Source organism: Stenella coeruleoalba, assembly GCF_951394435.1.
Source record: "Stenella coeruleoalba genome assembly, chromosome: 12".
Lineage (NCBI taxonomy): Eukaryota > Metazoa > Chordata > Mammalia > Artiodactyla > Delphinidae > Stenella > Stenella coeruleoalba.
Genome location: NC_137158.1, coordinates 1,936,349 through 1,959,410, shown reverse-complemented (window position 1 = coordinate 1,959,410; position 23,062 = coordinate 1,936,349). Strand labels below are relative to the sequence as shown.

The following is a 23,062-nucleotide window of genomic DNA, read 5'->3' as shown; positions in this document are numbered from 1 at the left end:
TGGCCCCGGAGAAGTCTCTGCGTAAAGGTTCTTTAGGTCATAAATCAGGCTCCTGTGTGTATGTGTGTTTTTGTTAGGAAAAACTGGCACAGACGAATTAGCAGTAGAGACTGGGGTCTCCCTACTACCCTTCACGCTTGGCGGCATCACCTTCGACTACCTCGCATTCTCCGGGCGCTGACAGCCCCGGCTCCGGACCTCAGGGTTGGAAGCAGTCAGCCCCAGCTAGAACCGCCCTGTCCGGGGCTGATGCCACCCTGTGCCTAGAATGTGCGTGTGGGTGCAGGCGGGAGAGCGAGCGGCTTCTACAGTGAGACCGAAGCAGGAGCTCAGCCTTCGCCTGCCACCTGCAATACCGATTCCCTGGGGACCTCGAAACTCCCAATCGGAGGTACTCCCCCCCCCGCAGCCGCCCACCCATTCCCTCCCCCCTTACCTCAGCACGCAGCCCCTCCCTGCGTGATGATACAAAACCATGGGGAGGGTGGGCGCTGGGAAGGGTGGGGAGAGCCTGAGAGCGAGCGAGGGTGGGAGGGAGTGGGCGGAGGAGGAGAGGGAGCCGAACGCGCATTTAAAGCGATAGCCATCCTCGCTCTCTCCCCAGTGCTGGGCTGTTGGAGAGCTCGAGCTGCTAGCCACCGAGCGCGAGCTCGAGCGCGGCGCGCTGGCCGGGGAACCCGAGAGCGCACGGCGCCCCAAGCTGGCAGGCGCCGCGGGAGCCCCCACCCTCGCCGGCTGCCCTTCCCCGGGCGCCCCTACCCTCCTCGCCCGCAGGAGACCCTGGGCTTCCCCGGCGGAGCTCACCCCAAGGGGCCAGGACTCCGGCGAGCCCGCCACCGTCCCCTCGAGTGCCGCCGCCACCACCGCAGCCGCGGAAGCAGCATGGTCCAGCTGGGGAAGCTGCTCCGCGCCCTGACTTTGATGAAGTTTCCCTGCTGCGTGCTGGAGGTGCTTCTGTGCGCGCTGGCGGTGGCGGCGCGCGGCCAGGAGATGTACGCCCCGTACTCCATTCGGATCGAGGGGGACATCACCCTCGGGGAGCTGTTCCCGATGCACGCGAAGGGTCCCAGCGGAGTGCCCTGCGGCGACATCAAGAGGGAGAACGGGATCCACAGGCTGGAAGCGATACTCTACGCCCTGGACCAGATCAACAGCGATCCCAACCTGCTGCCCAACGTGACGCTGGGAGCGCGGATCCTGGACACTTGTTCCAGGGACACTTATGCGCTCGAACAGTCGCTCACTTTCGTCCAGGCGCTCATCTAGAAGGACACCTCCGAAGTGCGCTGCACCAACGGCGAGCCTCCGGTTTTCGTCAAGCCCGAGAAAGTAGTTGGAGTGATTGGGGCTTCGGGGAGTTCGGTCTCCATCATGGTAGCCAACATCCTGAGGCTTTTCCAGGTAGGGGGGCGCTCCCTCCGGAGCAGAGCGCGCCGTAGCTCCCCGCGCTCTTTATCCTGAAAGCTGGCTTGGACTCCAGGGGTGCGGGGTCTGGTCAGCCTTCGCTCATTTCCACCCTGGAGATCCTGCCGAATCCCTCCCACCTCACCCGAGGAGGTACTTTCCCTGCTTGATTCATTTCCCTTCCATCTCTCCCCTGTCCGCGCTCCACTCCATCCGGCTTGACATTCTGGATTTATGGCCCCATTGACAAGAAACAGTCTCCGAAAAACAAGACGATGATTTAAATGGGTTTGCATTCGAGTGAAATATGGTTCCAAAACAGGCTTGTAAAAGTGCCGGGCTCCTGTGAGAGCCACTTAGGCGCAAGGACTATGAAAGATGAGAAGACGCCTAGAAACTAGGCATTTCTCAACTCCCCAGCTTCCCTGCCCCAAGCCGCCCGACAAGCTGCAGCTCCCTTGGAAAATTTCGAGAAGAGCTTAGGGAGGCAGTTCTTAAACCGAAGGCTAGGTCTTCACCTACATTTGGACGTGAATTGCCCATTTCGCTCGGGTTGGATTTCCCGACCTGTAACCTGTCTCTGCGAGGGCATGGGGCGGAAGGCGTGGGGACTGTCCTCAAGCGGGGAGAAGCCACCCGCAGACGTGCCCCCAGGTGATTTGCTCTGAGCAGTTGTTTGCACCGTCTAAACTGCCTTTGCGATCCGGCCACTGGCAGGAGACGGGCGATCCGCTTTCTACTCCTGCCAGCTCAGAGCCCGGAGGTGAGCTCATGCTAACTGCGAAACACAGTCGCTTCTTCTGCACCCACCCGGTGCCCATCCTTTCCCACGACCTCCCTAACGCAGCCCCCAGCCCCAGTTCTGGGTTTTGAGGACGATTCTCAGAGCCAGAAAAGAAGGCGCCGGAGGGAGGCAGTAGGCTGCGCTGAGCAAGGCCGGGCGGTCCTCTAGCTCCGGGTGCAGGCGGGCAACGGCGGAAGATGCGAGGACGGCGGATCGGGCCCGCTGAGCCGTGGGCGGTGCTGCAGTGCTCTCTCACCGCCTGCTCCCGCAGCCTCGGCCCCACGGCTCCTGTGCCACCCTGGGTATAGATGGATGGCTTCTGGATGAAGAAATTGAGTTTCAGGGTCTGCGTGACTATGGGTTCTCTTGTTTCTCTGTCTTTCTTCCTGTGTGTCTCTCTCCTTGTGTCTCTTTCTCCCTTTTTTTTTTGTCTCTCTGTTTTTATTTTCTCCCTTTCAATTTCTGCCTCTCTTTTCCTTCTCTACCGCTATCTCCAAGTTTTTTGTTCATCTCTGTCTTGAAGTGATCCTTTCCTAATGCACAGCTCTCTCCCTGCCTGGTAGGACCCAAGCTCAGTTAGTCCCTTCTCCAGATGTTCTGGCTGACCCTTATGCTCCCTGTAGCTAAAAAGTTGGCTCCCTCTCAAGTGCCTTTCCTGAAGCATGTTGGGTTTCTGGAGGGGACTCCTTGTGAGATTCAAGCTGTCACTACATCAGCACCCAGGGGTATGAAGTTTGTGTTTGTGCCAGAAGGAGGGGTGCCTGTCTAAAGCTGCAGCCTGGTATGGCCCCTCTGAGTCTCTGAGCATCCCTAGCACCTGTTGAGTATGCCACCTCTAGATGTTTGCAAGGCCAAAAGTGCTTCTGGGCAGCCTTCACTTTGAGGTAATGCTTTCAGGAAGAGCCTGGGTTGTTGTAAGCAAAACCCAGAAGCACTTCCTTTACCTCTGAGCTTAAACTAGAGAACCTGAGGAGGCAGCGCTGCAGGGAGGATGAGGCCAGAGGTCACCTGAGAACCACAGGGGCAACTCACAGTATTTTTACTGGAGCTCTGGGGGTTGAAGGCACATTTGCTGTTTGACATTTTAAAAATTATTTTGGTGCCTTCACTTGGAGCTTGGGCAGTACTGCAGATGGGCCTGCCTGTCGAAAAAAGAGTGAAATCTTAAAGTCAAGAGAGAGCTTGCAGACTAGGCTGAAGGATCCCCCGTTCCCTGGGCTGGGAAGGAAAGGAACTGAATGCCAGCATTAGCAGTGTGCGTTGGGACCAAAACCATTCAGAGAAAACACTGTCATTTTCCTCTAATTTGCAAATTGCAGCTATTCATGTTGGATTGAACAGCTGAGGGAAAAGAGCCCCCAGTTTTCACCTGCATTTATTGAGAAGAGGCTGGTAGTAGGAGGGATGCACCAACTTGTAGCTTGTGCTGCAAGCTGGATATAAGCTTGGTGTGAGCATCCTGGTTAACCACTGCCCATGTTCAAATATACAGAGATAGATTCCAACAATCTCTTCCAGTATCCTTATTTTTGCATGTGATCTTAGAAGCTCCTGGCATGTAAGTCCAGTCCCCAGTTTCCCAGCCTCTGTAAACCTGCAAAATGAATAGAGAGAATAGTGGAACACAGACCTATTGTTCAAAGACACAGTCACTTTAGGGAAAGAGGAAAAGAACGGGTAGGTGAATCTTCTCTGGGATTGCAGGGTTCAGCTCAATGAAGACTGTCCTATATAAAAGAAACTCCTCTAAATGGTTGAATTCTTAGCTCTCCGGAGATTTGAGTTTTCTTTTCCCCAGTCCCTGTGGGTTGCTGTGGGGAATGTGCCAAACCTATCATTTGAGATAAAAATTTATGGTGAGGTAAGCTTCTAGGCTGGGGGAAGGAAGACTTAGTGACTGAAATGGGGGATGCTAAGCACTGGGGGGCAGGAAGGAACAAGGAGCTAGTAATGGATGTAACAAATGCTGCAGCTGCCAGCAAAGCCTGGATTGAAGTTCCTTCCTGAAAATGAGGACCCGGGCAAGAATGACCACTCAGATGTAAACAGTGTCTCTGACTGGGAATTCTCATCTGCCTGCCGGTGGGCCAGAGCTGAGCAAGTCCTTTCTCTCCTCTGTATGCACACTGAATTGGTTAGTAAGTGACATGTCAGAGGACATGAATCATATTCAGTGGATCTTTCAAATCCAGGAGTTTGAGGCTAATGAAATTAGTGTGTGGCCAGGGCTTTGCCAACTAGAATTAAGTCACTGCAGCCACCCTGCAATGCATTTTCAGCCTGAAGGGAGCATCAGAGAGGAATTTCGGGAGATTTGTTTCTGAGCCTGTACAAAATAATACTCTCCTAATGCTAAGAAAGATTAAATGTAAATTAATATTGACTACGAGTAACATATTTAAAAAATAATCGCCGAGTGGGGGATGGCTTAAAGTGGAGAGATTATATAATATGGTGTCCAAAGAATAAATCTCCTCTGACCGCTGTTTCATGGGCTATAAGTAAGATATATTACAATGGAAAGTAATGGGAACGTTTTTATTCAAGGCTTCTCTGCTATTGACTTGAGAGCAAACACTCTGAGAGTATAAATTACTCTTGCTATGTGCTGACTCTGAATGAACAATATTTCATGTGCAGTGACATGGTCTAAGCTATAGACTTGGAATTGAATGGCATCTGTTTCAATTGTTTCGTTCTCTCAAGAGCAACTAGATAGAAAAAAGTGGTCAATTTGACCCTTGTGGGAGCGTGCTGCAAATCTAAACCTGTGTCCCTCATACCATAAATGAAATACATTTGTAAACTTGTAAGTGTTTTCCTTCTGTTCATTGATGCTTGAGTATAATCTCAAACTTTGGGAGCAACATTTTATACATAAGTACTTGGTTTTCTTCCTTCTTTCTCTTTCTCCTCTCTCTCTCTCTCTGTTTCTCTCTCTCTTCTCCATCTTATGTAATTGGATAGAACTGGGCACCTAGGATGATGTGGTGTTACTATAGTGGGATTTTTTTTAAAAAAAAACAACTCTAACTTACCCTTTTAAAAATTTCATAAATACAGGTGTCAGTGCCATTTGGAATAGTCTCTATAACAATTTCTGTCTCCACATTTACTGTGTTTCAGCAAATTTACCTAACAGATGGTGAGTGGGCAATTTTTAAAGGGGCATTTTTTAAAAGAGCGGAGAGGGAAGGAATAGAGACAGGCACATTCTACATTTGAAGTTACCTCCACGTGTATATTATGTATGTATACCCATACAATTAAGAAGTCTTTGGATGTTTTATCTTCAAGAATAATTCAGATAATGGATTACTTGAATTATCATAAACATTTAGGGTTTAACAGATTTGTTACATATAGACGTTGTATCATGGATTTAAAAGACCATAGCCAGCGGGCAGCGGCGGGCGGAGCGACCGAGGGGCGGCGCAGGCTGGGCGGCGGGTGCGGGGTTCCGTGCTTCCTCGCGGTGGAGGGCTGGGGTTCGCCGGAGACGCCGGGTTGCTCCGCGTTGCCAGGTTACCGAGCGCGTGCCCCGCGCCCGCTCTTCCGCCCGGGCCGCCCTCGGCGCCGCCTGAGCCGCGGTGCGGGCTGCGCGGGGCGCCGGTTCCGCGTAAGCCTGGGTCGGGCGCTGCGTGCGGGACTCTCGTCGCGCGTGGACAGGGAGCGAGCGTGCGGGGGACGTAGGGCGCCGACCTGAGGCTCCCCGGCGCTCCGGCTCCGCTCAGGGCGCCCGCTCAGGGGCCTCCGGCGCGAGGCCCCCTTTGTGGTCAAGATGGCGGCGCCTAGGCGGGCCGCGCCGAGGTGGGCTGGTGCCGGGCCCGGAGAGGGGCGAGTCTGCCACGCCCAGGACTTGGACCCGGGGCTGGTCTCCCGTTTCCCGGGGAGCGGCGGGTGAGTGGGCGCGGCCGCGCGTAGGTCCCTCTCGTGGGGTGGTCAGCTCTCCGTGCGACCGCAGACTTCTGTCGTCTGATAGTCAGGTCTGGGGTGGCCCAGGTTGGAGGCGAGGGTGCTTGATTGTGGAAACCTGAGGGGTTTAAGGACTTTCTTGGGATCGTTTCAGACCCCAGCAAGAAGCTGAGCAGGTTTCCTCCTGTCTTCCCGGCTAAGTATTCTCGCTTCTCTGAAGGCGCCAGGTTTTCTGAATCACCTTGTTACCCGGGGGGATACAGTGGGTGGTTCTGACAGTGGAACGTAGGACCCGGCGCGGGGAAGCCTGAGCTGGTTCTAGTTACTTTGTTTGCAAAGCACTTGTCTTGTCTTTGGAATCTTTGTGTATGTAACCAACGTTGGGAAGGGCCAGCGTTTTCTCCTCCAAAACACTGCGAGGGGTAACTTTATACGTAAGAAACAAGTGGGCGTTCACATCCATCTCTTTTCCAGCCACTGAGTTTTGGTTGTGTTTCCTTTTTTTAAGTTTGTCTCGTTCTGAAGTGATAACAAAACAAAACAAAAAAAGACCATAGCCAATTACACAAAGTATACTCTAGTCTCAGTCCTGCCATTAATTAGCTTAAGTCATTTAATTTTTCTAGGCCTCATTTTTCTCATGTGATGTTTTTTCTTTGAAAAAGTATAGTTTCTAGAAGTCTCTAATCTCTGTGTCATAGTTCAGCTTGGAGAAAACCTGTTCTTATCCAAACTCCATGACATTGTATTTCCAGCTTTTTAAGGATATTTTCACACAGCTTTTTTAGTTAATATCAGTCTAGCTGACTTGTCATACTCAGACTTTCTCCCATATTCTTTTACCAGTGTGTTCCTTAGTCATTTATATAAAGACTGTTGTGGGAAAAATGACCTCCTGGGTCAGCTTACTGCATGGTCATCGACACAGGGCAGGGAGTAAGATTCTGTGGATTTTACAGAAGCAGATACAGGTTTCATTATCCATGTCCTCTCCCTTTTCATCTTACAAAAACAGCAGGCTTTTCTTGGAGAACGGCCAGATAATGCTATCCTGCCTCCTCACTGGCCCCGGGGATGAGTCGCCCAGGGACTGAACTCCAGTAAAGCAGGTGATTGGCTCATGGGTAGGCATCTGACCTTGGCTAAGTCTATCAGACTCCTCCCCAGGACTTTTCTCTCAGAGAAAAATGGAAGAATTGTCTTTTCTCTCTGGAATTTCTAAGCTGGGGAGATATGACTCTGGGACTCTCAGTGACCATCCAGCACAAGAAGAGACTTTCTGTAAAATAAAGTCTTGCGGAGGTAAGCAGGGCTGAGCGATGGAGAGAGAGCTGGAACCCTGCTGATACTCTGGAACTTCCAGATCCAACTGTATCTGAATATGGCTGCATCCCTGAATTTCTAGTACTTGTTTGTTGAGGTTGTTGTTATTGTTTGGTTTTTGTTTTTAAATTTCCTTTGACTATTTTGAACTTGTTTTCAGCCATGTGCATTTGAAAGCATCATAGCTAAAAGAGCTAATTTCCTACATTAATGTCAGGTTTGCTGAGTGGCATTCCTTAAGTGAAAAATCATATCCGCTATTTTCTTTAAATAAAATCCTTCTAGCTCAGGTTTGAGATATTCAAAACTCTGCCTCCTACCCCCCTCTTTCCAACATTTACTGTATCACCTTGAAGCATTTGTGACCACATCTTTCCCATCTAGACGCAGTTGAGAGAGAGAGCAAATACTTCTGATATAAACCGCAACCTGTACGCCTCCTACCTGGAAGCTTTAGAACATACTTGATTCTTGTCATTAAAGCAAATCTTTTGTTGTTGTCTCCAGGGCACAGAAGCATTTTCATGGCATAATGGAGTACAAAGTACATTAAGCCTAACTCTACTTCTCACCTTCTTTTACTTTAAATAGGCAGAAAAGAACAATCTCAAACACATTTTCCCAACAAATAAAATACATATACAATTATGTTTAGAAGACATTTATGCAACATATAGTTAGACTGATTAATTAATGGACCTTTCGCCAATTGGCACAGTAAATATATATGTTCAATGTGCTTAATTAAAAAGAAGACAATAGGGCTTCCCTGGTGGCGCAGTGGTTGAGAGTTCGCCTGCCGATGCAGGGGACACGGGTTCGTGCCCTGGTCCGGGAGGATCCCACATGCCGCGGAGCGGCTGGGCCCGTGAGCCATGGCCGCTGAGCCTGTGCGTCCGGAGCCTGTGCTCCACAAGGGGAGAGGCCACAACAGTGAGAGGCCCACGTATAGCCAAAAAAAAAAAAAAAAAAGAAGACAATAACATATTTTTACAGGTTAATTATCTGAGAAGAGTATTGTGCCAGCACACTTGATACTACAGTATTTCATGTTTGACAAGTAATCTTCTTTCAATTATATTTACTGCTAAATGTTTCTTGGATCAAGGTATTAAATTATAAGGTCAAAAGTAAAATGATATGAAATTACAATGATAAAGGGACACATATCCCACTTTATGAGAATAGAAGTTCTAATTTCTTTTCAATACTACTAGTAGTGACCACAGTACTAATTTGAGCCCTTACTATGAGCCACTGTGCCCATATACATTTAGTTCTTACAGTAGTTCTGCAAAGGGCATATAATAATCCACAGTGTAAAGCTGAAGAAAGTGCTTCTCATAGCTGAAAGTCACATAGCTGGTGAGTGGCAAAGTCTAGATTCAAACTTAGAGTCGTCTGACAATGCCCAGGTTGTTGACCACTATGTACACTGCTCAGTTGTTGCACCAATAAAGAAGTGCTTGAAATAATTATAGATTTGCCTACCCTGAAACTGCAGTGATTTAAAGACATCAAAGTTGCCAGTTGCTTAACTACATCTACTTACAGTAAGAAATTACATTTTATTTCATTTCTAAAACAAGATTAATTCTGCAGGCCCATCGAAACTTGAGCACACAAATCCTACCTCCAAATGAAAGATGCTTCTTTTCCATTATTCAACAGATGGCCCTGTACAGAGGCAATAAATATATAGTAGAATTTTCATTCAAATAAATGAGAAGAGAGGTTTCTTCTTGTCCTGATTCAGTGCCCATCATTATGGATTATGATGGCTCTTCCCAAACTTTACTTCATTCACTCCACTCTTTCTACAAAACTCCAGTAATGGAATCCATCATTCAGATATATGTGCAAAGCGAAAGGACTGTATTAATACAGTTGCTGAAAGTCACGTTGATAGAGCACAGGAAATACATCCTAATAAATGCAACATTAATGTTTGTGTGGGCCTTGGAGTGAGGGGTAGAAGAATTTTCAGTTTAATGGGATATTTTGCCTCTTGCTATGAAAGTGTGGCTTAATAGTCTTGTAATTGGTCATTTACAGAATCCTCCATCTCTGGGTTTCATGCTTTCTTTACTCTGCAGCTGTTGATTCCTTCTCTTGTTCTGGATGGAGGATAGCAACGAAGCCACTTCAAAGGGCTCAGCCTGCCTTTTTGTGTTATTGTTTAGATGAAGATATTTCCATTTATTAAAACACACTGTTTAAACATTTTTATCATGTTTTAAACTTGACTGTGTTCTGAAGGTATGAGCACAGGCAGACATAATGGGGGATGTTTTCCAGGAGAAAACATACTCTTATCAAAGGAATTATCAAAATTTTCATGTATGGAGTGAGAATCAAATTCTGGAGTTAGACCTGAATTTAAATTCATACTCACAACTTATTACCAGTCTCATCTTGATCAAACGGTTACCACACTTCTCATCAATTTCCTTATCTTTGAAAGCGGAATAAGAGAAGTATGCCTGGTGGAGTTACACATAAAGCTCATCTGATAGAATATTCATAAGGATTTTGCACAAAATACACATGGAAATATTTTAGCACCGAGTTTAGCATGCGATTCGTCTTCAATACATTAAAGAGCTATTATTTTATTATTATTATGCTATCATTAAATATCACTATTACTTAAATGTCATTATTGCTAAAATTGCTGTAAAATTACCACAATAACCCATGATGAATTCCCCTCTTCTGTTTCCTTTGTTTAAATGGAAAATATATATATAAATCTAGACAGAGAACACTTTAGTGATCCTATTCAGTGGAGTGAGAATTTCCATGGCACTGATTAAAACAAATCCTGAATTGCATGGACTTAAGATAGCAGAGAGGGGCTTCCCTGGTGGTGCAGTGGTTGAGAGTCCGCCTGCCGATGCAGGGGACACAGGTTCATGCCCCTGTCGGGGAAGATCCCACATGCTGCGGAGCGGCTGGGCCTGTGAGCCATGGCTGCTGAGCCTGCGCGTCCGGAGCCTGTGCTCTGCAACGGGAGAGGCCGCAACAGTGAGAGGCCCACGTACCGCAAAGAAAAAAGAAAAAAAGATAGCAGAGAGGCTAAGAGGTTTGAAGTTAGACATCCCCAAGTATGAATTCTACTGTGACCCTCTTCTAGCTCTAGAACCTTGAGGAAGTTGCTTAAACTTTCTGAGCTTCACTACTAGTTTCCTCATCTGTATCTTTTTCAGGACTATTTATCAAGCATCTTCCTGTTCTCTATGCTTGGACGTATCAATGAATAAATTAGACAAGAGCCTTTGCCTGCGTGCTCCTTCTTGCATGCTTTCTCCCTCCTTACACTCTCGTGTGGAAACGGATGTTATAAATAAATTCTACGCTTTGTCACAGGTTGATGGGCGCTACGGGATAAGGAAAAGGATGTGAAGCTCACTGAAGAGGCTTGGGTTGGGAGTGCTGGAGGAGTGTACAGGTAGGTTCTGATTTTTTTTTTTCCCCAAATTTATTTATTTATTTATTTTTGGCTGTGTTGGGTCTTCGTTTCTGTGCAAGGGCTTTCTCTAGTTGCGGCAAGCGGGGGCCACTCTTCATCGCGGTGCGTGGGCCTCTCACTATCGCGGCCTCTCTTGTTGGGAGCACAGGCTCCAGACGCGCAGGCTCAGTAGTTGTGGCTTACGGGCCTAGCTGCTCCATGGCATGTGGGATCTTCCCAGACCAGGGCTCGAACCTGTGTCCACTGCATTGGCAGGCAGATTCTCAACCACTGTGCCACCAGGGAAGCCCGGTAGGTTCTGATTTTAAATAGGGTAGTCAGGGTGGATTTTATAAGTTGACATTTGAGCAAAGACTTGAAGTGAGGGAGTTGTCAGAATGTATGAGGGGGAGACCACTCCCTGGGAACAAGAATAACCAGTCCCAAAACTCTAAGGCAGAAATATGCCGGGCAGCTTGGAGGAATATCAAGGAGGCCACCCTGGCTGACTTAGTCAGTGGGGAGGAAGAGACAGCAGGAGGGCTGTAGGTCGGATGTGTGATGGGATGGATTCGGTAAGTCCTGGGAGGCCATCACATGCATTGTGTCTTTTACTCTAAATGTAGGCAGCCAGGGGCAGGATTTCAGCCGAGGTGTGGCATGAACTGTCTCTTGTTTGAAAAGCATAACTCTATCTGTGGTCTTGAGGATGTGGGGAGAGAGTGGAGTCAGGGAGAATCTCGGGAGGCGACTACAGGATCCTCGAGGTCTATGTTGGTGGCCTGCACCAGGCTGCTAGCGGCTGGTAATTCTCAGAAGTGGCACATTGGGAAGGTTGTGACAGCATTTCGTGGTAGATTGAATGCAAGAATGGAAAGGAAGAGGGGGTCAAGGGTGAATTCGAGATTTAGGGCCTGGGGAACTGGAAAGGTGTGGTTACTGTCACCTAAGATGGAAAAAGTTTGGGGTAGAGCATGTTTGGGGGATTAAAGACCAGTTTTGGAGGTATAAGATTTGAGACATTTTTGTGACGTCCAAGTAGAGATGCTGAGTACACAGTTGGATACACAAGTCTGCAGTTCTGAAGAAAGGTCTAAACTAGAGATACACTTTAATACAATGGAGATATTAAGAATAATTACATGGAAGCGCTATTTTAAAGATAAAATGAAGTAATGCAATTAGCACTCTGTCTTCTCAAAACATTTAATAACTGTTAGCTAAAATAATTACCTGAAATGAAAAAATACCTAGTTTGTTTTGTTGTTTGCAGTAAAAGTGAATAAAATGTCATAATTATTTTAATAGTATTTGTGACACGGTAGTTTTAGTTAAGACACCATGACTACAAACATTTACAATAAACCTTTCAATCTCCTACTTTTCACTCTGATAGGGTACTTGGAACCATATTTTGTAAGGTTTAAGTTAGTTGTTATAGGGTACCTCTTTAATTAGAAGTAATTCTGAACTGTCTAGTTCCATGCAGTTTTATATACATATATGTATAATTATTATTTTATGATTTATCAAACTCAGTTGAAAATTTGCATCACTGATATACATTAGAATTTAAGCATTTACCCAGGTATTCAAGGAAAAAAATGTACTTGTCTTGTAATTTCCATAGGGGTACTTACTTTCACATCTTCCCTTCACTTTGCAATTGAAAACATGGCAGGGGAAATATTATCTTACTGGTCTTTGAGTTCCCCTTAGCTATCTGCAAGTCCTTAAACAGCCTTTGTGGCTTAACCAAAATTCTCTTCCATCTTCATTCCGCTAACAGATATTGGTCTAAGCATGTACTTATACTAAAAAATGCAGGACCACGTTGTCTCTACACATCTATAATTTTATGTTAACACTATCATTATGTAAGCTATACTTTAATTGTAATTATAACAGATTTTATGTCAACACACATCCATTTCTAGTGTTCATCTGGTGTTCAAGGGGAGAGCAGCATGTCGTAAATTTTATCAAAATGTAACATCTGAAGAATAGAACAGAGGGTAATTGTGTAATTCTGTATTCACTCTAATTAAGTTCAGTGGAGTTGGCATAATAGAATTAAGATGAAAAAAAAAAAAGACATTGAGGTACCATGGCTCCCTCTCCTAACACACCCTGTTTGTATCTGAGAGCAGAGACTCGGCACCTTTCTGTACAGAAATGGAGACAGGAAGAGGCCAGAGGATGAATGACAGGCACGAATGAGGTGGAACTTGAAGAGCAACATGGAAATGAAATACTTCTTTTGTATTTGGTAGGTGGGGAAAATGTACCAGTGTGTATGCCTACTGGGACCACGTTTTCCAGAACAGTTAAGCCCAGTGTCAACTATGCTGTCCCACCTTCCTCGTAAGTAGGAACATACTGTTACTTGAATCTTTGCTTCCTGTTTCTTGATACCTGGTTGAGAAGATTATCACAGGAACTGCATCTTGTTAGCAAATACACTGTTTTGAAATGATTGACACTCACTGAAGAGTGGCAACTCCAAGTTTGCTCTCTCTTGATCTTGGACTATTTAAGTCTGGAGTGCAGGAGTGGGTTATGGGGAAAGACCATTGGAATTCTTATGTCTTCAGCATAATGGTTATAGCATAATGGTTAGGAGTGTAGGTGCTGGTTCAAATCTCTGCTTTCCACTTGCTAACCATATGAGCTTGGGCAATTTACCTGATTACCTGAACCTCAATACTCCTGCCTATAAAATGATGTTAATAATATTTCATCCTCATAGACTTGTTTTCAATGTTAAAATGAAGTCACTTACACCAAGCACTTAATACAATGCCTAGAGCATTGTAAAGTCTATTATTATTACTATTACTACTACTACTACTACTATTATTATTATTACTATCACGATGCCAGGTGCTATTTTTCCTATTCCTTATTCCATTATCTTCTGCCCTGTCCCCCCATTTCTGTCTTGTTTCTGTACAAGGGTAGGTTTGTCACAGAGCATTTTCTTTCCCTAGTGTCTGACTCTTAGTCATCAAGGTGACTGGTCCACGACCCGGCATTCATTGCTGCTCGTTGAAGCAACCCATTTTGAGAAGGGGAGTTGGATATTGATGCCAAGTTGGGTCAAGGAGAGAGAATTTTCTCTCTTCTGCACTCAGAGAGCTAAGTGAAATATTCAGGCCTCAGAAGGAGAATCAGGCAAAGGGCAACATGCTTAATTTCATACCTTAGTGATTAAGAACAAGTCAGACAGGCTGGATTTGAACTCATTTCCGTCATGTACTGACAACGGGATCTTAGGTGCTTTTGTAACCCGTCTGAGGCTCAGTCAACATCTGAAAGAGACGAATAACATTATCAGGACCTAGCGTATAGCCTCGTTGTAATAAGTGAGTAAATCCTTTTAAAGCGTTCAGCACGTTGTTTGGCATATAAACACTTAATAAAATATAGCTTCTTTGACTACTACCGCTGCTAATATTATTAAGTAGCTGAGCAAATCTGAGGCCCATTTTTTTCTTAGATTGCACATAATCGTTTGGACAACCAGCTCACATTGATCAACCGTTGCTTATATATAAACCCCCATGAACCCAAAGGTGCTTTAACTCTCTCGCAGTCAGAGTCTGTTCTGGGGGCAGAAGCAACACCAGCACTACCCCCGTCATCTTTGCCTTTATTGTCACTACACTCGCCTGCTGTACTGAGCACTTTCTGTGTGCCAGGCACCAAATTTAGCCCTGCGTATGCACTATATCATGTAGTTCTCACACTCAGGTGGGAGACATTATCATCGTCCCCAATTTTCAGATAAAGACGCTGAGGTGTTGGAAAGGTAAGAAACTTGACCCACAGCAAGAGATGGAGCCGGAGTATTCAAACCCTTCTCTCTGACTTCAAGAACCCTTAAATATTAGCCTACTACTACATCCTGGTAAGAAAATCTGCTTCCAGCCACTCTGGTGAGAGTAGAAATGATTCTCAGTCCCCACATTCCTCTATTGCCCATGCCATCCTAGCCTCAGGACTAGGGGGGAAAGGAAGTGATCTCTTCAAAGAGCAGCCAAAGGGAACCTACTCCCTTCTGCCTTTTCGTAATCAACTAACCAATATTTTACTTCCTTCTTAAGAGTCCCCACATGTTCCTTTTGGTACTTAGCTTGGCGTTTTAGAATTCTGACATTCTGTACATGACTCATCCACTGTATTTCATGTTAATTTATTGAGGTCAAGTATAGGGTCTTACTCATCCTGAAGTTCAGTTATCCCCTGTCACATCTAACTCTGTTCTTTTCTTCTTGTAGGACATCTGCAGATATTTATTTGAATTTCGTTGAATTGTTCTCATCAATAGTACATTAAAAGTTATACAGAAAGTGCTTTCTTATAAGGAAAACCATCTAAATAGATTTCTAGCTGTTTACTTTTTATAGCACTATTATAGAGATTATAGATCTCCAGGTAATATTTTTTAGACTGAGTTCTTCATATCGTCTTATTTTTACATATAATGATAAATCTGAATTTTCTCTATCAAAGCTCCGAGACTTCACTGGCTCGTAACTTAGCTTGTTGATTATGTGTTGTTGACTTTTCCATTTACAATGATATTTGATCCTGGTAAGGATGGGGCTGGGTGGGAAGGTACATCTTAGGGCCATAAATTGGTTTTGTAGAGAACTAACATAAAGATCTAAAGTCTCATCATATTTCTGCAGAACTCATGAATCATTTTATTATAATTCCATTCATTCAGGGAGTATAAAACCATTTTCAAATTGTTATTCCTAATTTGTTCATCTTCTCTTCCTTAGTCTTAGTGAGAAGAGAGCAGGCTGAATGGAAGAAAATCATTACGACCACTGGGGCCACTAGGGTAGGCATCAGTCCCAGAGTTTTGTTTTCATCTCTCCGCTATTAATATTGGCTAATGTCTTGAGTGCTTACTTGGTGTAAATTACTTAGCCGACCATGGCAAATGGATTGTGTCATTTCATCCCCTGATAGTCATACAATTAATGTATGTATTATTATGATATCCCATAATGCATACATGGAACAGAGCCTCAGAAGTAGTTATTTGCTCATGAAAATATGGTAGATGTGGAATTTGGACTCAGGTCTGATAGACTCCTAAATCACTCCTAGTGATTTTTACCACTAAATTAAAGTTGTATACCTCTGGAGAGTAGATAGTTTCTAAAATTTCCTCAGCTGTAACGTTTTATAATTAAATTTTTGTCTGATTGCAAGCTTAACAATTAAGATGGGTAGGAAGGAATGCCAGCCTGTTGAATGGAATTTCCCTGAAATAAGCCTGTTTTATGACACCAGTTCACTCATTCATTCACTCAGCATGTATTGAATGTTTGCTCTGTGCAAAGGCATTTTAGGCATCACAGTGGAGCGAGTGCCCCTTCCATAGACTCTCCTGCAGCACTCAGAGAAGTCTTGGACTGGTTTGCCTGTTATGGAATGGGGCTTGGTGATAGAAGCCTGGTTTGTCCTCCACTGATAAAACTAAGACATACTCATATGAGTTTATAGGCATCTTGAAGCCGTGGGATAGTAACACACATGAATCTTACCATTTTTGCCTGGGATTAATGATATAAAGGCTTTGGATTTGGGTACGGAAAATGGGTGCAATTATGGGCGTGTTGGTTCTACATATATATGGACATGATGTGTCATCAGCCTGCAGCTACCTGCCGTTCCTCACTACTCCTTTTCACAAACCAAACAAGTACCTTCTTACCTATCCTGTGGATAAGCTCTTGACAGTGGCACTAGGGCCTCCCTCAATAAGTACATCATTGGCTAAACCAGTGGTTTCTCAGATATGCTCATTGAACAACCCTTAAGGTGGATTGACATTCCACTGCCTAGAATAGAATATGGTGTTCTTTAGAAATCGGGGGGAAAAAATAGGCCACCAGATGTACTTTCTTTAATTTAAATTGTTTATTTATATATATATATATATATATATATATATATGAACAATTGTTATATATGTGTATGTATATTTGTTCATATATATGAATGATTTAAAATTGAAGATATATATGTACATATATTTGTATATAAATATAAATATACACACATATATGTATATAAATATATATAAATATACACACACATATATATATGTATATTTAAATTTTGGCTTCTGTTAGCAAGTAGTAAATTAAATTATTAGCAGATCCATACTGCAGGGAAATAACCAATCAGATTTCATTCAATAGTTTTGTAGATCTATGGTTGTGATTTTATATCTGCAGGTATGTTTGCTGAAGAAAATATTTCTACCACTTTACACAAAATTAAATTCATTTAATACCAATGCAGCATGTCTCAAATGTCTTAATACAGTTTTAATCTTGAATCGCATCAGAAGTATGAAATTAGAAACATACCCCAAAATCATTTGAAGATATAATTACTTTCATTTCCCTTATACTTTTGAGACTTTTGAAAAATAAGTATTTAGTTGTACTTATCTGTTTCTGTCTCTCTAAGGATAGCAAACACTGAAACACAATTCTTTTTAAAAGTCAATATTAAAAATATATTGTCCAAGATGATCAAAACTAAGGAAGTGGCAAAGAAATTCAAAAATTTAAACTTTCAAAGGGTGCTTTTTTGGTGAATGTGTAGTACTTGTTCTTCTGAAGGAATTAATCTTTTTAAAAATTTAGTTAACTTATTTTTTATTGACGTATACTTGGTTTACAGCGTTGTGTTAATTACTGCTGTACAGCACAGTGACTCTGTTATACATAGGTATATACATTCTTTTTCATATTCTTTTCCATTATGGTTTATCACAGGATATTGAATATAGTTCCCTGTGCTATATAGTAGGACCTTGTTGTTTAGCCAATCTATATATACCAGTTTGCATCTGCTAATCCCAAACTCCCAGTTCATCCCTCTCCCACCTGCTTCCCCCTTGGCAGCCACCAGTCTATTCTCTATGTCTCTGATTCTGTTTCTGGTTCATAGATAGGTTGATTTGTGTCATATTTTAGATTCCACATATAAGTGGTATCATGGTATTTGTCTTTCTCTTTCTGACTTACTTTGCTTAGTATGATAATCTCTAGTTGCATCCATGTTGCTGCTGCAAATGGCATTATTTCATTCTTTTTTTTTATGGCTGAGTAGTATTTCATTGTATATATGTACCACATCGTCTTTATCCATTCATCTGTTGATGGACATTTAGGTTGTTTCCATGTCTTGGCTATTGTGAATATTGCTGCTGTGAAGATCAGGGTGAATGTGTCTTTTTGAATTATAGTTTGGTCTGGATATACGCCCAGGAGTGGGATTGCTGGATCATATGGTAGGTCTGTTTTTAGTTTTCTGAGGAACCTCCATACTGTTTTCCACAGTGGCTGCACCAACTTACATTCCCACCAACAGTGTTGTAGGAGGGTTCCCTTTTCTCCACACCCTCTCCAGCATATGTTATTTGTAGACTTTTTAATGATGGCCATTCTGACTGGTGTGAGGTGGTACCTCATGGTAGTTTTGATTTGCATTTCTTTAATAATTGGCAGTGTTGAGCATCTTTTCATGTGCCTATTGGCCATCTGTATTTCTTCTTTGGAGAAATGTCTGTTTAAGTCTTCTGCCTATTTTTTTTATTGGGTTGTTTGCTTTTATTGTCATCAAGTTGTATGAGCTGTTTGTATATTTTGGAAATTAAGCCCTTGCTGGTCGCATCATTTGCAAATATTTTCTCCCATTCTGTAGGTTGTCTTTTCATTTTGTTTATGGTTTCCTTTGCTGTGTAAAAGCTTGTAAGTTTGATTCGGTCCCCTTTGTTTATTTTCATTTTTATTTCTATTGTCTTGGGAGACTGACCTAAGAAAACATTGGTATGATTTATGTCAGAGAATATTTTGCCTGTGTTCTCTTCTAGAAGTTTTATGGTGTCATGTCTTATGTTTAAGTCTTTAAGACATTTTGAGTTTATTTTCGTGTATGGTGAAAGGATGTGTTCTAACTTCACTGGTTTATATAAGGCTGTCCAACTTTACCAACACCACTTGTGGAAGAGACTGTCTCGTTCCCATTATATATTATTGCCTCCTTTGTCAAAGATTAATTGTCAAAGATTAACTGAGGTGTGTGGGTTTATTTCTGGGCTCTGTATTCTGTTCCATTGATCCATATGTCTGTTTTTGTGTCAATACCACGCTGTTTTGATTACTGTGACTTTGGAGTACTGTCTGAGTCTGGGGTGGCTATGCCTCCAACGTTGTTCTTTTTCTTCAGGATTGCTTTGGCAATTCTGGGTCTTTTATGGTTCTGTATGAATTTTAGGATTATTTGTTCTAATTGTGTGAAAAATGTCATGGGTAATTTGACAGGGATCGCATTCAATCTGTAGATTGCTTTGGGTAGTGTGAGCATTTTAACAATGTTAATTCCTCCAACCCAAGAACATGAGATGTCTTTCCATTTCTTTGAATCATCTTCACTTTCCTTTATTAATGTTTTACAGTTCTCAGCATATAAGTCTTTTGCCTTCTTGGTGAGGTTTATTCCTAAGTATTTTATTTTTGGGGTTGTGATTTTAAAAGGCATTGTTTTTTTACATTCCCTTTCCGATATTTCATTGTTGGTATAAAGAAATGCAACCAATTTCTGTATGTTAATCTTGTATTCTGCTACGTTGCTGAATTCGTTTATCAGTTGTAGTAGTTTTCATGTAGAGTCTTTAGGGTTTTCTATATGTAGTATCATATCATCTGCATATAATGACAATTTTACCTCTTCCTGAAGGAATTAATCTTGAAGTTCTACTAAGACTTTTGGGATACCTGTTTTAATGAGCCACTACTTCCTGCCTGAGATTGCACTATGCACCAGAGATTCTAGAATTAGCATAATAAAACTAATAATGCACACAACAACAACAAATCTTCACAAACCTTCCTTGCAAGGAAGTAAAGTCCACTGGAAAAGCAGACAAGTGAAACACACGTTCAAAATGGCAGTGATTCTCAAACATTTATGTGCTGAAAAATCATGACAAGCATGATAACCAGGGCAATTACTAGACCCCTTCTCCAGCTGGTCAGGTGTAAGGTCCTGTAACTCTATTTTTGGTGAATGCCTCCAGGAGAGTCTGAGACAGATGTTCTCAGTTGTCGTCAACCTTTAGTGTGCATCAGATTTGCCTGAGAATATTGTTAAAACACAGATTGCTGGGCTCCAGTGCCAGAGTTCTAACCAGTTCCCAGGTGTGGCTGATATTGCTGGCCCAGGGACCACATTTTGAGAACCACCTTTCAAAACTCTGCAGTATGCGATTGTGTGTGTTGTGAACGAGACGGGCCCAGAGAACCAAAGGAGGGCAAAGGGACTCTGCCCTAAATTAGCCAAAGGTAACAATAGCAGCTAGAATTGGTTGACCCAAGAAAAAATTATAAGAACTTTACCTGCATTTGCTCATTTAATCCTTTCAGTAAGGTACATAGGTGCTACTTAGTGTTCCTCTTTTACAGGGGTGTCCAGAGAAGGTAACTACTTTGCCCACGTCCTAAACTGGTAAGTAACAGATTAAGAATTCAAGTCTAGGAAGTCTGATTCCAGAGCCCACACCTCTACCCTTTCTGCATGTAGAGAGGAGTAAAGGGTTGTCAGTGAAGCCTTCCTGGGGGCCCTGGCCTCTGAGTGTAGATAAAAGGATGAGTGGACATAAAGATCATTATTTGTGTGTGGTGGGGGTAGGGGAGGAAGTATCAGGGCTTCCAGAAGAGCCCACCCTCCCCATACATCTACTATAAGCAAGTCTGATGATCAGGAGTCTGGAACATGAGTATGACTATGGGATACTGAGAAGGGTTCTAGAACCCTGAGGTTAGAGTTCTGGATCAGTTAGTAGGTAACAGAAAGTGAATGAGTGATTTACCTTACTTTCCACGGGTAGCAGGAAGTTTGGAGTTAGTCCCTCTAGCGTTAGTCCAGCAGCTGAAGGGCATCACCAGGGGACTGCGTTGCTTAGCTCTTCCAGCTTCCACATCTCTAGCACGTCCACATAGCTTCAAAGTGACCCCAGAATCTCCAATAGTGTTCCAGCAATTTGGGCAGGAAGAAAGAAAAGGGAAAAAAAAAAGAAATTAAGTAAGAAAAAAAAGGCAGTGTGTAAATCAGAGAGCAAATTTTTTACCACAGATGGTCAGCAGACTTGCACTTAGATCTCATCAGCTCGGATTTTAAACTGGCCATCTTAGCCTTAAGGATAATGGGGTCTCCTAAACCAGGGCTCTGATAGTAAGGAATAAGGAGAGAGTGGTACTGATTAACAGTGCCTGCTGTCCCAAACAAATATTATCCCCAAACTATTTTTTTATCCTATATTTTACTTTAAAGAATGAAGGGGAAACATTATGTATCTGTAAATAGCCTTTTAGAAGGGGTACAATTATATAGTTATACAACCCCCTGGAGGGCTCCTTTTTTCTAAAATCTCTTTAAAAACTGTTCAAGGTTAAGGACATTTTTATCTTAATTTAGTAACTTGCAGTCGATTATCTTGGAATGACATCTCTCTCTGCAGATGTTCTGTCAGGCTTTAGAAAATTCTAGAAGTGGACAGAGAAGTGTTATGGTACATGTATTTGCAATATGCACGTCTTTGAAATGAAATCCATTTAGGGACCAAAAGGCATTTCATGTCTTTGCTATACATTTTCACATATTTGCCTTTCCAGAATTCCTTTGAGCAAATCTGTTAGATGTAACCCATCCGCTTCTCCCATCTGAATTCTTTATTACTAAACATTCTTCAGTATGCTCTCACTCCCCTCTGTCAAAGGCGTTTCTCTGGGTCCTCACCCTTCTCATCTCATATGTGAATGTGTATCTTAAACTGAAGCAACAGTCTGCTATGACTTCTCCATACCTTGAAGAACCCGTCTTTGTGGGGAAAAAAGTAGACTTACTAACTTAAAATGCGCGCAATGTTTCTGAGAATTAAAAACTAAGATAAAAACATAAGCAATGGAAAAAACTTACAGTTGGTCCTTTTCAAATACTTTATTTTACAGAGAAGGCAACTGAGGTTTAAAGAAAAAATGCATTAGTTAAACACTAAATAATAAACCTTAAACCTCAGTGGAGCAACACATGGACGGTTCATTTCTCACTCACTCAGGAGTGTAGTATGGACTTTGGTGGTCTGAGGGTCAGTTTTCTGCTCAGTTATTCAGGGACCCACCACCTTCATCCAGTGGCTCTACGTTTGTCCTAAAAAGGAAAGGAGAGAGGAAGCTGCAAGCTACAATTATCAACTCGTTATCCTTCAGAAATAAACTCTTCAGGTCACCTCTGGTCACATTCTTTGGAATAGAACCATACCCAGATGCAAGCGGAGATGGAGAATGTTGTTCCTATCTTGGTCCTAGTGATGCCTCTACAGGCTGGAGGAGCTAATTAAAGTGTAGTCAACAGCTCGTTGTTTCTGCCACAATGAGTGATTAGCCTAAGACTGTGGATTAATTATGTGTGTGTGTCACATATACATATACTACACACAAACATATATATGTGTGTGTATATATACATTTTTTAGCAAGAGTTGACACATGGGGCTTCTGCCGTATCAAAAGAGTACAAAATGCCTCTTGTTGCTTTTTCTTAATTGAAGTTGACTACTACTATCTATTTCCCTTCATTTTGCTACCTCCCCCCCGCCTTTCAGTATTATATGAAAATTCTGAAAGAAATAATTTCAAAGTTTCCAGTGCTTTTAAAGGTAATAGAATACTCAGACCTTAACAATTTTCCTGTGTGAAACTTTTGCCAGACTAAAATAGTTAACTTATGAAAAGTAAATTTAGATTGATACAAAAGAGAAAATAAGCTGATTTTTTTTTTTTTTACACAAATACCCTGAGCCAGGGTGGAAAATAAATGGAAAATTGGTGAATTTAGATCCTTTTGTTGTAAATTTAAATATTTTTAATTGTAAAAATAATACAGGCTCATTGCAGAAACTCCAAAATGGAAAGGATTTAAAGAAAAAAGGAAAAATAACTCAAAATCCCATTTCTGATAAATCATCTCTGTAACATTTTTGAGGGTATCTTTTGAAACTTTTTTGTGACGGGGTGCATATAAATACAATGCAAGTGTAAAATACCTTTAATTATTATATCAAACTACAATACAGTTCTATAAGATTTTTA

General features: G+C 42.9%; 1 long non-coding RNA gene across 1 annotated transcript; it reads left to right on the top strand.

Moving 5' to 3' along the window:
- Positions 1-5,696: 5,696 nt before the first annotated feature.
- Positions 5,697-22,707, top strand: LOC307195666. Its single transcript, XR_013830912.1, has 4 exons — positions 5,697-6,088; positions 10,796-10,877; positions 13,151-13,241; positions 20,378-22,707. It is a non-coding gene; the product is annotated as an uncharacterized lncRNA (long non-coding RNA).
- The last annotated feature ends 355 nt before the right edge of the window (positions 22,708-23,062 follow it).